The 13,512-nt window shown below is 48.4% G+C and overlaps 1 protein-coding gene across 5 annotated transcripts in view; it reads right to left on the bottom strand.

Moving 5' to 3' along the window:
• The window catches only part of Sox6 (SRY-box transcription factor 6), a 550,047-nt gene extending 543,094 nt beyond the window's left edge, over nucleotides 1-6,953 (bottom strand). For 2 of the 5 annotated variants that reach the window (XM_029537970.1, XM_029537945.1), the window contains exon 1: nucleotides 6,492-6,953. The gene's annotated coding sequence lies outside the window, so the exon portion shown is untranslated. Of the gene's footprint in view, nucleotides 1-3,287; nucleotides 3,919-5,750; nucleotides 6,170-6,491 lie in introns of those variants that run through there. The other 3 variants (XM_029537995.1, XM_029537949.1, XM_029537953.1) reach the window with 2 other exon arrangements.
• Between the last annotated feature and the right edge of the window lie 6,559 nt (nucleotides 6,954-13,512).

The raw sequence follows: 13,512 nt of genomic DNA on the forward strand, positions 1-13,512 counted from the left end.
ATCCATGCTCTTCAGTTGATATTATTATCCAAAATATGACAATCAGATACTATATACTTGAAAAGCCCCATCAAAACCATAATGCAAATTTTGAACTATTTCCAGTTTGACTAAATGTCTAAACAAAATAATTAGCTGAAAAACTTTACCCTCTCCTACAGACCAAGGAAAATGAAAACATCCTTCCTAAGAATGAATAATGAATATGTAATGAGAGGATGGTGAGAGTCTCTGATACCAATACAATTAATGTTCAGATAACAACTGAAAGCTTAGCTGATAAGGCCATACTGCCCATTTAGAACGTGCTGTGTCTAGTAAAAACTGTTTTCATATATTCTAAAACACTGGCTTTTTTAACTAGACTGTCTTCACATTTGGGACGTAATCACAAGGAATGTGAAATCCGCTGAGGACATGAAATGCTGCCTGCCGTTATCCTGCACCCTAATTCTCCCTGTTGAAAAAAAGAAAAGGAAAGAAAAAAAAAAAAAAACAGAAAGAATTCCTAAGCAAGTTGCATTCCAAACCCAGATCTGGTCCATTTCTTCTAAAAAAGCACTGAGTGCTTATTTTGTTCATTTTAGCAGGTTTCTGTAATAATATCTGCCATCATTAAACCTCATATATCCACATAACTTGATCTATGTGAAATGGCCTAGGTTAATTTTTAAAGTTGTGTGTGTGTGTGTGTGTGTGTGTATACAGTAACATGACATATCTAACCTCATGATGGCAGATATCACACGCCATCTGCAAATCATCTTCCAGTGTGTTATCTGTGTTTTATCATTTCTAGTACCTGTCTGTGCCTGATATGGTACTGATATGGTACTCTTAGACACATTTCTAGGGAATGTTCTACTTTACTTCAAAAGCAGCAATTGAAATACATATATTCATCCCCCATACATTCATATTTAAGCAAATAGTTCTCTTAAACCCAAACTACAATTTATAAAATTCTTTTTTAAGTAGTATATGTATATTATATAGATGTGTGTATATTATAATATATATATACTTATATATTACATATATATGATATAAATATAGATATGTGAGTAATATCACTAGTGGATTAAAATAACCAATATGAAAAGATAGAAAATACTAAAAGCCTTAAAGTCAATTTATTACCTTATTCTCAAGAAATACCAATCTTTCCAGGACCTACTGTATTAATTGAAAGAGAATTATATAAAATATTTCAGATTTATAATATTTAAGATAAATAAGTACAGGAATTTGATCATTGACTTAAAGCTCAATAAAGCAAGACAAATAAAAATTTATATAAAACCTCAATAATGCCACCAAAATTTATCATTATGTGTTTAAAGTTATATATTTTGAAGCTTTATAAAAGAAAGATTTACTGGTTATATTGACATGTTGTAAATCTTTACTTTTCCCTTATAAAGAAAAATATCTGTTGTTTTCTGCTGCTACTGAAAAGATGCTTCATAGACAACATTCTCACAGCGTATCACTCCATTTAAGACTGATGCTGAATGCATTAGAGTCAGCTAAAGACACAGGCACATGATAACTGCTTGATAAGTAGTCTCTTAACATTTGTTTTTACAATATATTGTTGAGTATTGTAGTTATGCAATATAGTACAGAATGTATCATACCTCTAATTCTAAATTCTAAAAGAGGTATGTATCATACCTCTAATCCTAATTCTAAAACAGCTCAGATATTTGCATTTTAATCTTAAAAAAAACATATACTCCAAAAGAGCATTCCTTTTCTTCACTTCACAAATAAAAGCAACAACGAACCAGATAAAAAATAAACAATAACAAAAAAACCTTCTCATCCTGCCATAGTAAGAATTGTGGAAGGGCAGAGGAGAAAGAGGTGTTAGTACTCATGAGGTGACTAAGGGTGTCAGCTTGCCTGAGGAATACCTGGTCTCTTTCTGGTGTCCAGGTCCTGATCACTTGATGTCTTTGGCCAAAAACTAGATCCAGTGACTTCTAGTGAACACTTTTATTGCTTTCAAAATGTGAACCATTTAGTGGCGTGTTTTCTTTTCTTAAGAACAGGAGCAATATAACATTTCTTATAAGGTCTCTCAAATATTTAGAAGACATCTACATGTCATTTTGCCTCTCCACATACTCATGTATGTGTATACAACAAAGACCCTCTGGAAAGTGCATCGATAAAAATTCCCAGGCTGAGAGAACAGAAACTTCAGCTATAACCTTGGTCATGCTATAAGAAAATACTGCATTGGCTCGCCATCGAAGCAAGTGATACTTAATAAGCCATGCCCCAACTTCTTCAGAACTCCTGCTGCTGAGAAAGCTAACTGTCCCACTAAACCTGTGGAAGGTTTCAGGGAAGTGTTTGCTCATTTGTTTTGAAATCTCAGAGAATCTTTCCAGTACTATATCTGAGAGACCTAGAAGCAAGGGAAGAAGGCAAATTGATGCCAGTGCCTAATGCTGAGTGCTGAATTCCACAGCGAGTGCCCAGGGTGACAGAGGGATGATGGAAGAAAGGTCATGTGTGAAGCTGCACAAGTCTGGTCTGCACAGGGCGGCAAGCCTTAAAGCTGGCCTCAGGCTAGGATGTCCCGGGAAGCTCAACAGGAAACTAGCATCCATCTGAGCAGACAGGGAGACAAAGCTCTGCTCTAAGAACTCCAAGCTGAACAGGAATGAGAAGAGAACAACAGATCTGCCCAGCTCCCCGGACCACTAGCAGCCCCAAGCAACTAGGCCTGAAGCGGGAGCAGAAACTACAATCAGGCACTGACAGTAAATTATTGTGATAGACCTCTGAGCGTGGGGGAAGCGGGAAGACAAGTGAGCAGTTCTAAAGTCTCTTCCCAAGCCAAGTCATACAGTGCCAAGACTGGCTGGTCCCAATAGAAGTGTCAGAGCAGACTCCCCAGGGCAGCATGTGGGTAGGATGTGGCCAGATGGGTAGGTTGTTTTCCCTTTCCCCATCCAGTCTGCAACCTGCCGCTGATGTTGGGTACCTTCTCCTAACCAGCACTTGCTCCTTAGCCGAAAACTATGAAAAACTGGAGAAGGAGAAAAGGCAAAAATCAAAAGCGAGGTTTCATGGTCAGTCTTCCTAGCCAGGGCCTCTCCAGGCTCTCCTAGCTGATTAGGCTTCCCTTGGGAATCCTGTAATCCAGAGCTGAACTGAGCTACTCAAGTCAGCCAAGCCCGTGCCTATGGGCCTTGGGGATGAGGTGCTGAGTGCGCAGGCTAATTATACATGTGGCATTTGGGCAGCCAACTGTCCAGTTGACACCTTACCTTATGAGGAAGCGTCCTCCCCACCAACTGTTCAAAACAAAATGCCATCTCAGGATCAGCTTCGCCTGCTCTGGGCCGGTTCAGGGTTCCCTTTCCTCCCGCCTCTCGCCTCTCGAACTTAGCACAAGAATGTGGCCTAGGGAGGCCAGTCGCAGGCAGGCAGGCCCGCCAGGGTTGGGGGGACAGGCGGGGCGGGCCTTGCCAGGTGTCTGTCCTGTCCCCCCTCACTGTGGACCAGCTCGGAACGTAACCACTTGACCTTTTTATTCACCGAACCCACCTTCTAGAAATAGACTGGGCGGGGCTGTGTCTGTTCTCGGACCAGGGGGAAAACCCGGACATGTGACTACAAAGGACAGAAGAGAGGAGACCCTGGTGGGCGGGGGAAGGGGCATTCTCTCCGCTGGGTTGCTGGCTGGGCGGTTCCGCCAGGGCCAAAAGCCAAGCCACTGGAGTTCACCCTGGAGACCAGCGTTCAGGACCGGGAAGTCATCAGAACTCCCTCTCAGACAGTGAAACTGGCGGTCCGGAGCCCAGTCTATTGTGCCGCTGGGACAGTTTCGGGCTATCTTGAGACTGAAACTTCAAGTGCGGCCCTTACAGGAGGCAACACACAGAAGCAGCCTAGAACAACCCATCTTGCTAACTAGCAGCCCTGCCAGCCCAGTAAATGACTTATTTTAGACCACAAACAGGAGCGGCTGTCGATAACTGGTCAGTCACACAAACAAACATTTTCAAACTTGGTCAGAGTCAGACAAGCTTAAATAAAACTCATAATACGCCGGAAACGACCACCTTTTATCTGTCCGAACACACCAATTCTTTTTATCTTAAAGCTACGCGGACCCGAAGCCAATCTGTCTTCCGCAGAGCCCGGCCGTTCCTTTGCAGCAGTTCAGCCCCAGCAGCCTTTGCACAAGCCCGGGTCCTTCTTCGCACTGCCCTTTAAGGGAGAAAGCCGGGAGAAAGCTCCCCCGGGACAGGCGGGCCTCGCCAACACCGCCTCCCGCCCAGGGCCCAGCCGGTGCTCCGAACATCGGCTCGCAGCGGGCAGCCGATAGCGGGCCGGGCAGAGAGCCTAGAGGGACGAAGGTTGCGGGTCAGGCTCTGAGCCGAGGGTGCCGGCTGAAGCGCAGAGGACCTGGAAGCCGAACCCGCGCGAGCCTTACGGGGCCGCCCCTCGCCCACGCCGTCAGCGGGCCAGCCTGCGCAGCAAGCATGCTGAGCAAAAAGGACCACGGTTGGGTTGCAAATTGCCTTGGAGTTCGGTTTGTGTACTGCTGAGAGGACCATAAAAAGTAAAGTGCAATAGTGGGGGGAGCAAGGGGAACTGGAACTCGAGCGTCCCGGGAAAGTCGTGGGCAGCCCCGGTGGTGGAGGGCGACGAGGGAGCGCGCGGCTTCTAGCCACCCGGGTTTTCTTTAGTCCTCCGGGTAAACTTCACCCCGGCGCGGAGAGCTACGGAGATCCTGGAGTCCCGCCCGCCCTAGGCCAGCGTCAACTCCCCAACTAGCCAACGATCCCAGTCCGAAATGGGGGAGGTTCAGAAGCCCTGCGGGTCCTCCCGGCCCCTGAGCCACAGCCTGGCTAACACTGACGCCTCTTAGAACTGCGGCGGCGCAGTCACCCGGCGAATCAACCCGACACTTTTCAAGAAAACAAAATATTCATTCGCTAACAAAACTAACTTCGCATTTAGTTTCTATTGGGGGAGAGTGGTTAGCTCGACTCTAAAGGAAGCCCGTTTTGTCCAGGTTAGATTTTGTCTACTTATGGATCAGCCGTTGGGTGAGGGTTTAATTTATGGCTTATGCATTCTTTTAAGGTCGATTTACATGACCTCCGGCTACAACTAAGATTGCCGAAGAGGGCACTCCAGTCGTCAGTCGGCCCAACCCACAATTACAACAGCCCTCCCCCATCTTCTGTGGCTCAGACTCCCCTGGCAAGCTAACTGTTCTCTCTCTCTCTCTCTCTCTCTCTCTCTCTCTCTCTCTCTCTCTCTCTCCCCTCTCCCCCCTCCTTTCCTCCCCCACCTTTCTCTTGTTTCTTCTTTTTTATGACTTTACTTTTTGATATGAATAACATAAAATATCACTTTGAAAGTTTCGCTAAAACTTTCTCAAAACCCAAGCAAGCATGCCGCGATGAAAGATCCAGTGTTCACAAAGCCCTCAAGATGTTGCCCTCTTGTGGGTACAAAGGGCATTGCCATCCAAGAGCCCCAACTGAACCCTAAGCTGGAGAATAGAAAGAGCGAAGGAAAGGGAAAGAGGGTAGGAAGACAGAGGAGAGGGAGAGAGAGAGAGAGAGAGAGAGAGAGAGAGAGAGAGAGAGAGAGAGAGAGAGAGAGAGAGAGAGAGAGAGAGAGAGAGAGAGAGAGAGAGAAACACTAACAACACAGTAGGCACACCAACTTCTTCCATCCCACACTTGTGCGAACTTCCATGAAATACCTACCTCGAACTTTACGGAGACTTAACAATTCACTCTCTAAGCCACCTGACTTCTTTTTCATCTCATTCCCACTTCTATAGATTATCTACTTGGGGAGGCGAAGGTGGAGGAATTAGGTGGACCAAGAGGGCAGACAGATTTCCGGACGAATACTTGCGATGGCGATAACACTTCTGCTGTCAAAGGTGGCTTTGGCTGTCTCTCCCTGCCCTTTTGCCTCGGTGTCCTACGCACAGTTATCTGCGGCTACAACGTGTGTTTTCTCGGAGTGATTTGGGGAAGGGGTGGGGGCAAGAAAACCAGAAACCCGCCACGCAGATCTGTCACCGCCTCCGGAGTAAGGCGCAACTCTCCGAGAGAGGCAGGCATCCTGAGGAACAGCGTGTCCACAGCAAGCGAGCGGCGCAGGGCCCCTTTCTCTACCTCGGTTCGCCCGCCCGCTTGTCGGCCCGCCGGCGAGCACCCTCCTCCCAGACCCCTCCCGGTCAGCCGCGGCTCTGCCAAGGGCTGCGCTCAACTGCCTCGCGTCCCTCCACTGTCCCACCCCAGCCGCCGTCCCCGCACAGAGAAACTAACCCCAGAGGTGCCGGGAAGGGCAGGAGTGGGAGGCGCTGAGGCCAGTGCCCAGTCTAACGCGGGGCTCCTGTCCCCTGCCCCCTACGGCGCCCCAACAGGTAGCTCTCACTGCTGCTCTCTCACTCAGCCTCCCTCGCTCTCTCAATTCGCTCGCTCCGTCTTGGTTACCTGGGCGGGCTCCAGGATGGTACCTCACGGGAGGGTTCCTTGTGCGCTGCGCCGCGGGAGTAAAAGACATTAAAGAAAAAGGGAAAGATACAAATTTTAAAAATTAAAGAAAGGGGAATCGGTGCTAAGTCAATTAGCTGAGCCTGGGGAGCAAGGGAGCAGGTCCCGAGCGCTGAGGCCCCAGCCCGCCGCCCGTTAACTCAAGTCTGCGGGGGTGTCCTGTCCCGGGCCCTGGGGGGAGCGCTGAGCGCACAAGTTTGCTGCCGGGGTGCCAGGAGGTGCACGCGGAGCCGGGTGACAGGGGGCTTCCCCCCTTGAAACAAGTGAAGGCGATGGTTAGTGCTGTCAATCTTGGCAATCAGTGTGAGCGGCCATGTCGTAAGTATTCAAAGCATTTCCCGTCGTGCAACATCAGAAAGTGAGTGGCCAGGGCATTGATCTGAGCGAGGGAGAGGAGGCAGGGCTCCCCTCCCAGACAACACAGGCAAGATGAGACAAGAGGCGAAGGAGGCAGCAAGCCAGGCGGGGCGGCTGGGAGGGAGGGGGAAGGGCTGGGGAAGAAGGGAGGGGAGAGCAGGAGGCAGAGGCTAGAGCAAGCCTCTGAGAGAGGAGGGCAGAGAGAACGGCTAGAACAGAGACTGGAATTAGAGAACGCGCCCGGGACGCAGTGAAGCAACGGCTACAGGGACGTGAAGAGGAGGGCGATTCTGGGCAAGAGGGGCCAAGGAACAAGAACTAGGTGGGGGAGAAGCAGGCTGAAAAGAAAGGACCGAGGGAGCATTGCTAGGGACTGGGATTGCTGGAGAAGGAACCAAGAAAAAGGTAAAGTAAAGCGGGGAGAGAGGTAGGAAGCTCTGAGAAAAAGAGGAGCAAAGCGAAGCGAAGCGAGGACGTCAATTGGGAGGAAAGTAGGGATGGCCCTTTGAGCTTCTGAAAAGTTAAGCGACTGGAGGTGGCACAGTCTGAAGGTTAAAAAATATGGATACTGACCTAGAAGGTCATAGTGAGTGAGGGAAACACCTGAAGGAGAAGGACGTGGACCAGGTAGGATAAAAGTGGCTTTGGGGGCGAGTAATGCAGATGAGAAAGAGTAATCAACAGAGTAGAGAGGAAAAGGTGCAGGAAACAGATCATAAAACCATCAATGTGCAGAACTTCAGTGAATGGAGAAGAAAAACAAACAATATAGGAGAAACTGAAAGAAAAAGAAATTGACATAACAAATCCCTAACTTTGTGGGTAGCCTTGTCCTGAAGGCCATATGACTGATAGAGTTCACAGGATAAAATTTCTATTAAAAGATACATGCAAACACCACAGACAGCTTCATACCTGTACAACAATAAATAAAATGGCTGAACGTCTGTCTATTCTATGGAACTGAGTGGGTGACACATGTGCATTAACTCAGCCTTGCAAAGACACACTAGAAAAGAACAATCCCAGAGGGCTGAGCTGGAGCCTGGAGATGTTGAAAAGTTTCAAGTCGACCATAATAGCACATAAAATTGCATATTCAGATATAAACAATTATTGAATAAAAGCCCTAGCCCGGTTCAAGATCCCCCTTTGAGCCATGTGTAGGGTGGCCTATTGGTGTGGCCGATACAGAATGCCTAAATGAGGAGAGGCCTGGAACTTTATCTTAAGGTAGAGACAACTGGAGAACCAGAACCGGAAGGAGCATTGATGGTGTCAGCAGTGGTAGTTGAGAAAAGAGAAAGGGGTGAGTGAGAAAACTATCTGTGGCCTCATCAGGTTGCTAGCAAGAGGCAGTGTGCAAGGGGGTCGACCTCCCTCAAGCAAGGCCCAGAAAGGAAAAAAACAAAAACAAACAAACAAAAAACTGAGGTCAGTGGAGACCTACATCAGGAAAAAAGCTAGGAGCAAGGTCCTAGTTGATCAACATAGGCTGCAGAGACTTTAAAGGCTTCTACTTTGTAGAAACTGACAAAAGAAATCTCCTTTGAGATCCTTCTGAAGTAAACAGAAGGATCTGGAATGATGACCAACAAGAGGAAGACCTCCCATTGATAGAGGCAAGAATAAAAGAGAGAAAGCCTTATCTTTGTTAAGCAGGCAATGGAAGGAACTGGCTCCTAATATATACTCCATGTTAATTAGCGTCCATATGAACTCCAGACAAGAGAGAGGTGGGATGGAGGTAGAGAGCACACCTCGGATGAGCCTGGAAGAAGGCAGAGACTGGTTGTTTCCGCTTTCTGGGAAACAGCTGGAGGGTTCAGAGTTTAGAGACTGTGTGTTAAAATGGCTTGATGAAGGCTGGTTGGAAGGAAAGGAGTCCTCGACAAGAAAATTTTGAGATTTCCATTGCTCACAACTGCCTCCAGATAGCAGAACTAGAGACCCATGAGGGGTACCTAGTAGGCCAGATTTTTATTTAGCAGTGTTCCTTAGAACACTGGACCTAACATGCAGAAGGAAAGCCCAAATCTGCACTTCCATCTGAGAAAACTTCCCCCATTTGTGTCTGAGCGAGGCTCCACCTGGCCCAGCTCTGAATTCCTGAGCCTTGAACTCTTCAGCTGCCTCAGCTGCCTTCCTTAGAATTCAAACTCGGGTGCCAGAAACCCTGTCTAAACCCTACAGGTCAAACCAAATGACCTGCCCTAAAAGCCTGCAAAGAGAAGAAGGCCAAGATAGGTGTCAAAGACCAATTCGCAGGGAAGAGCCATTCAAGCAGATGAGCCATTGCATAAGCAAACATGGGCGCCACTGGGTTCCTCCTAATTGCTGAGGCAGGCTTGGCTTTCCCAATACCAGCACATTGGTCTTTTAAAATCACAGAGTACTCTGGGATCTGGGAAGCAGACCCAGCTGACCAGAAAACAGGCCTCTGGGCTGGCGGGAGGCAAGAAGAAAAAGAAAACGTTAACAAAATTTCTGTGATCCAAGGCCCTAGTACCTTCTGAAAAGGAGCTTAAGAGACCTCTTTAGATTTCAAGTCATAAACTAGTACCAAAGTAGATGGCTGAAGGGCAAACAACCCAGAGCAGGTGGCAATATTTTGTCCCAAAGGAAGGAAACTAAAGTTTGGGGTTTGGGCGTCACAATCCAGACTGTACTGGGAGACATGTGGCCCGGGGGGTGGAAGTAGGGGTGTGTGCTTGCTAAGGGTTTCCTCCAAAGCCTTGAGCACCAGCTGTACTACGCAAGTGGGTGAGGCAGAGAGCCAGGCATCCGCTGGTCTGGTGGGCTTCCCACCTGATCCGCACCACCTGCGGGTTCCAAGAAGTCTATGAAGGGCACCCGACACCGCATCCCAATCCTGGAACACACACGCTCACTTCTGGGGTCTGGAGCCAGCTCGACATGAACCCAGCCTTGGAAATGCCAAGACTGAAAAGGGAAGAAGAGGCCAGCGGGTGGGGCTGACTTACCTGCCTGCTGCGGTTGCTGCCTGGGCGCCCGCTGTGTTTGTGTCCCTTTGCACCTCGACCAACCAAAGGCAACTCGGCTTTGTTAAGTTTGGCCTCGCACCTCCAGAGAAGAGGCACGAACTGGCAGAGACAAGGCGCGTTCCTGGAGAGAGGTTCCCCCTGAACTTGGGAAGGGCAACGCAATTAATCCTGCTTCAGAAGTTAATATTTAAAACACCCACGCAAAAAGAAAGAAAGAAAGAAAGAAAGAAAGAAAGAAAGAAAGAAAGAAAGAAAGAAAGAAAGAAAGAAAGAGAAAGGAAAGCAAAGGACAGCCGTTAAAACCTCGAATTCTCCCTTTGAAAGGCTCTTTTACACTAACCGGGCGGATCATTCAGACCTACATGACTTCATCCTAAGGTGGCCAACTTCTCGCAGGAAGGGCTTCATGGCTACTGTGTAAACAGGACAAATATGTCACTCACTCCAAAACACCAAGGAGAACTTTTAACAAAACGAAGTGTATGTGAAGGAGTGTAAAAGGCAAAAGAGAAGAAGTTGAAAAACTTTAATTGCAGCGTGGAGAAAAGTTTTCGCCATTGGTCTCCTTAAGCCTGGATGACAAACACCCAAGCGCTCTCGCAGCCCGCCCGCGGCACTTTGTTTAAGTTTGGGAGAAGCAGATAATATCAGCTCCCAAATAACAGTGCCCTTGGGACAGTCAATGCCTCAAAGAGGTTGGAACTCGGGTTTCAGCAACAAAAGCAAACTGTGAATAACATTCTTCGTCCTTTAAGATATCATTTCGCAGAAGGACAAGGCACTGCGCCTGGACTTTAAACGGATGGAGAATAACATTAACTTTCATTTGAATCTGAGAGTCATCCAGTTGAGAAAAGCATAGCCACGGTGACAAGAGCAACAGAGCACTGTCACAAAGGTAGGGAAAACTTCTGTTTTCAAAGAACAATAAAGATAAATAAAAAGTAAGTTTTCTAGACATGCCTTTCCTAGCTTAGGAAAGTTAATTTCCCAATGTGCTTTTGCTGTCAAAGGTGCAAAGCCAAGGCGAGGGAGTGCGTGGCTGGAATCTGCATGCTGATAAGAGAAGGGTGATGTACTTACAGTGACAGAGGGCAGGCTGCGGGAGAAAAGCTGTTTGTGTTAGCCTGCGAGTTACCCAGGGCTGCAGTGAGAGCCGAAGGGAGGAGGCGTGGGAGTGCCCGTCTGCGTACACCTTCACCGCGTCTCATTACATCTGCCAGCCTCTCTCTCCCTCTCTCTTTCATTTCCACATTCCCTTTGTTCCTGAAAAAAAAATCTACACGTCACATCAGAGTCCCCAGATGCAGTCTACACCAAAGAAAAAAATGAATAATTCAATCAAACTGTGCATAGTCTCTAAGGCAATAAATCTATTGCACTTAAAGAAACGAAGGGTAATTACTACCATAGAATTAGAATAAGGCCAAAGACCAGAGATGTCGCTGAGTCTCTGGATAAACTCCACAGTCAAATAAAGTTTCATTTATTTGATCCTTTTTACATCTTGAACGGGAAGTCAGACAAAAAAATTAAACTTATTTTAGAGCTATTCGCATCTTTTGAAACACGGTCTAGAGAGTGGGGGAGGGTATTGGAGGGTCTACCTTGTTCAAAAGCTTCCAAAGACATCAGCTGAGCGCCCCGGCACAGACACCAACCAAGACAATGCGTGCCGGTGGAGCCTGTCCAGAGCCCATTTCTCCCACTCCACCCTCCTCCACTCCCCTCTCAACAGCAGAACGCCCTCCGCTTGCCCACCACTGTGACTCTACAGGAGGGCAGCTGTAATCTGAGAGCCTTACCTGCGGCAGTGCGAAGACCCAAAAGAAACTGTCTTTCGCTGCCACCAACACCCCGTGCCATTGCTACGCACCCCTCCAAAGTCCTGTAACCATCTAGTTCTTCCATCTACCTACGAGAAACTGTATGCCGGATTTCTACACACACACACACACACACACACACGACTGAATGGAAGCTCTATACGGAACTGACTTCTGGATATGCCTTGGGTTGAGTTAAAGCGATGTCTGGAAAGGAAAAGAAGGGGAGGAAAAAAGGAGGGGGCAGCTCAAGCCCTATCCAAGTTAGTCAGAAGGCGGTGTTAGGCGGGAAGCGCCTACGGGAGAAACAGCTGGGCTGCACACTGGCCGTGCAGATCGCAGTTCTAGGAACCGTGTCCTTCGTCCCAGAGGTAAGACTGCTGCATGCTCATTCTTTCACTGTCCGTGTCTCTCTTCCCCGCCCACAGCTACCCCTACCCCTAGGGTCGGCCTGCGCGCACCCTAGAGAACTCCAGCGTAGCAAAGAGTTGTATTTACCGGAGCCACTCATAAATCGTGGGTGTCATTGAACAGAGATCTGCAAACCTGCTGTTTGCCACAGCGATCAAACCCTCCCTCTGTCCTGCCAGTTGCTCACTGACCCAGGGTTCAGGCTGCACAGTGAGCGGAAGCCCCGACCAGCCAGATTGGGGGGGGGGGGCGGGAGGAGGGATGAGGTGGGGCTGCAGGCTCAGGTGACGCCAGGAAAGCTCTAGCGTCCCAAACGGGTTGGGGCTAGAGTTTCCATCCTAGAAGCGCTTCTGCCTGCTTCGGCCGATACACAAGCGCAGAAGACGCGCACGTGCGTACACACACAAACACACACACACACACACACGCAGAAAGTCACTCAGTCATTCAGTCACGCACGAACGCACGGCTGACATTCCGGCCCAACGACCCATCTACAGGGGCCCCTTTAACAGTCAATTCAGCTCTCGGAGGAGCCGCTGGGAAACTGGGATTCGTGGAGGAGCCCATAGGTGCCAACTGACAGTGCGGCCTTTGTTTACGTGCCTCGGTCGCCACCTTGAGGTGGAGCTCAAGAGTGCGCTGGGCTCAGAGCCACTACGACCCATCATACAGATGGAGCTGGCAGCCAGGACGACCTCCTGGACAGTTTTTTTGTTTTTTTGTTTTTGTTTTTTTTTTTAAGCCCACGAAGGTCCCCCTGGAGCAGAGGAGTCCCGGAAGCCGTACTGCTGGGAAACCCTGATCAGAAGATGGCAGAGCGACACCTGCAAAGTAGTTAGTGCCAGTACTCGGGGCATTCTCTCACTAGACTACAAACCTAGGGTTAGAGAATAGATCCGAGACCCAGACTGCGGTTCGAGAACTTTTAGCACTAACTACCCAGGCAGAGGACCGGTAGCTAGCTTGAGAAAGACTTAGCCTGGGCTCCAACAGGACGGAGGGCATGGCTCAGGGCGGCCTAGGCCTCCCTTGGGTTCCTTTGCTTGCTCTTCAATGGGAGACAAAGGTACTTAAAGATGCAAGCAGCCCTAAGGTCGTAAGCAGAGAGGTCTTAAGATGAGAACTGAGAACAAGAGAGGAATGTTGAGACAGCATAGCTATCTGCTGCAAAAGCTGAGTCTCGGGTGTCCGATTTCCCCAAAACTCAGGCCTTCTGGGCACCTTAAGAATAGGTTTGGTAAAACAGTAGTATGCTATTAATTGTATCACCTGCTTCCATCTTCTTAAGCCCATTTTCACTCACTGCTCTGCAGATATATTTGCAGTTTGTATATCAGGCTTTTAAGAGCCCTCTTGCTG

This window comes from Mus pahari, chromosome 1 (genome assembly GCF_900095145.1).
Source record: "Mus pahari chromosome 1, PAHARI_EIJ_v1.1, whole genome shotgun sequence".
In the NCBI taxonomy this organism is placed as follows: Eukaryota; Metazoa; Chordata; class Mammalia; order Rodentia; family Muridae; genus Mus; species Mus pahari.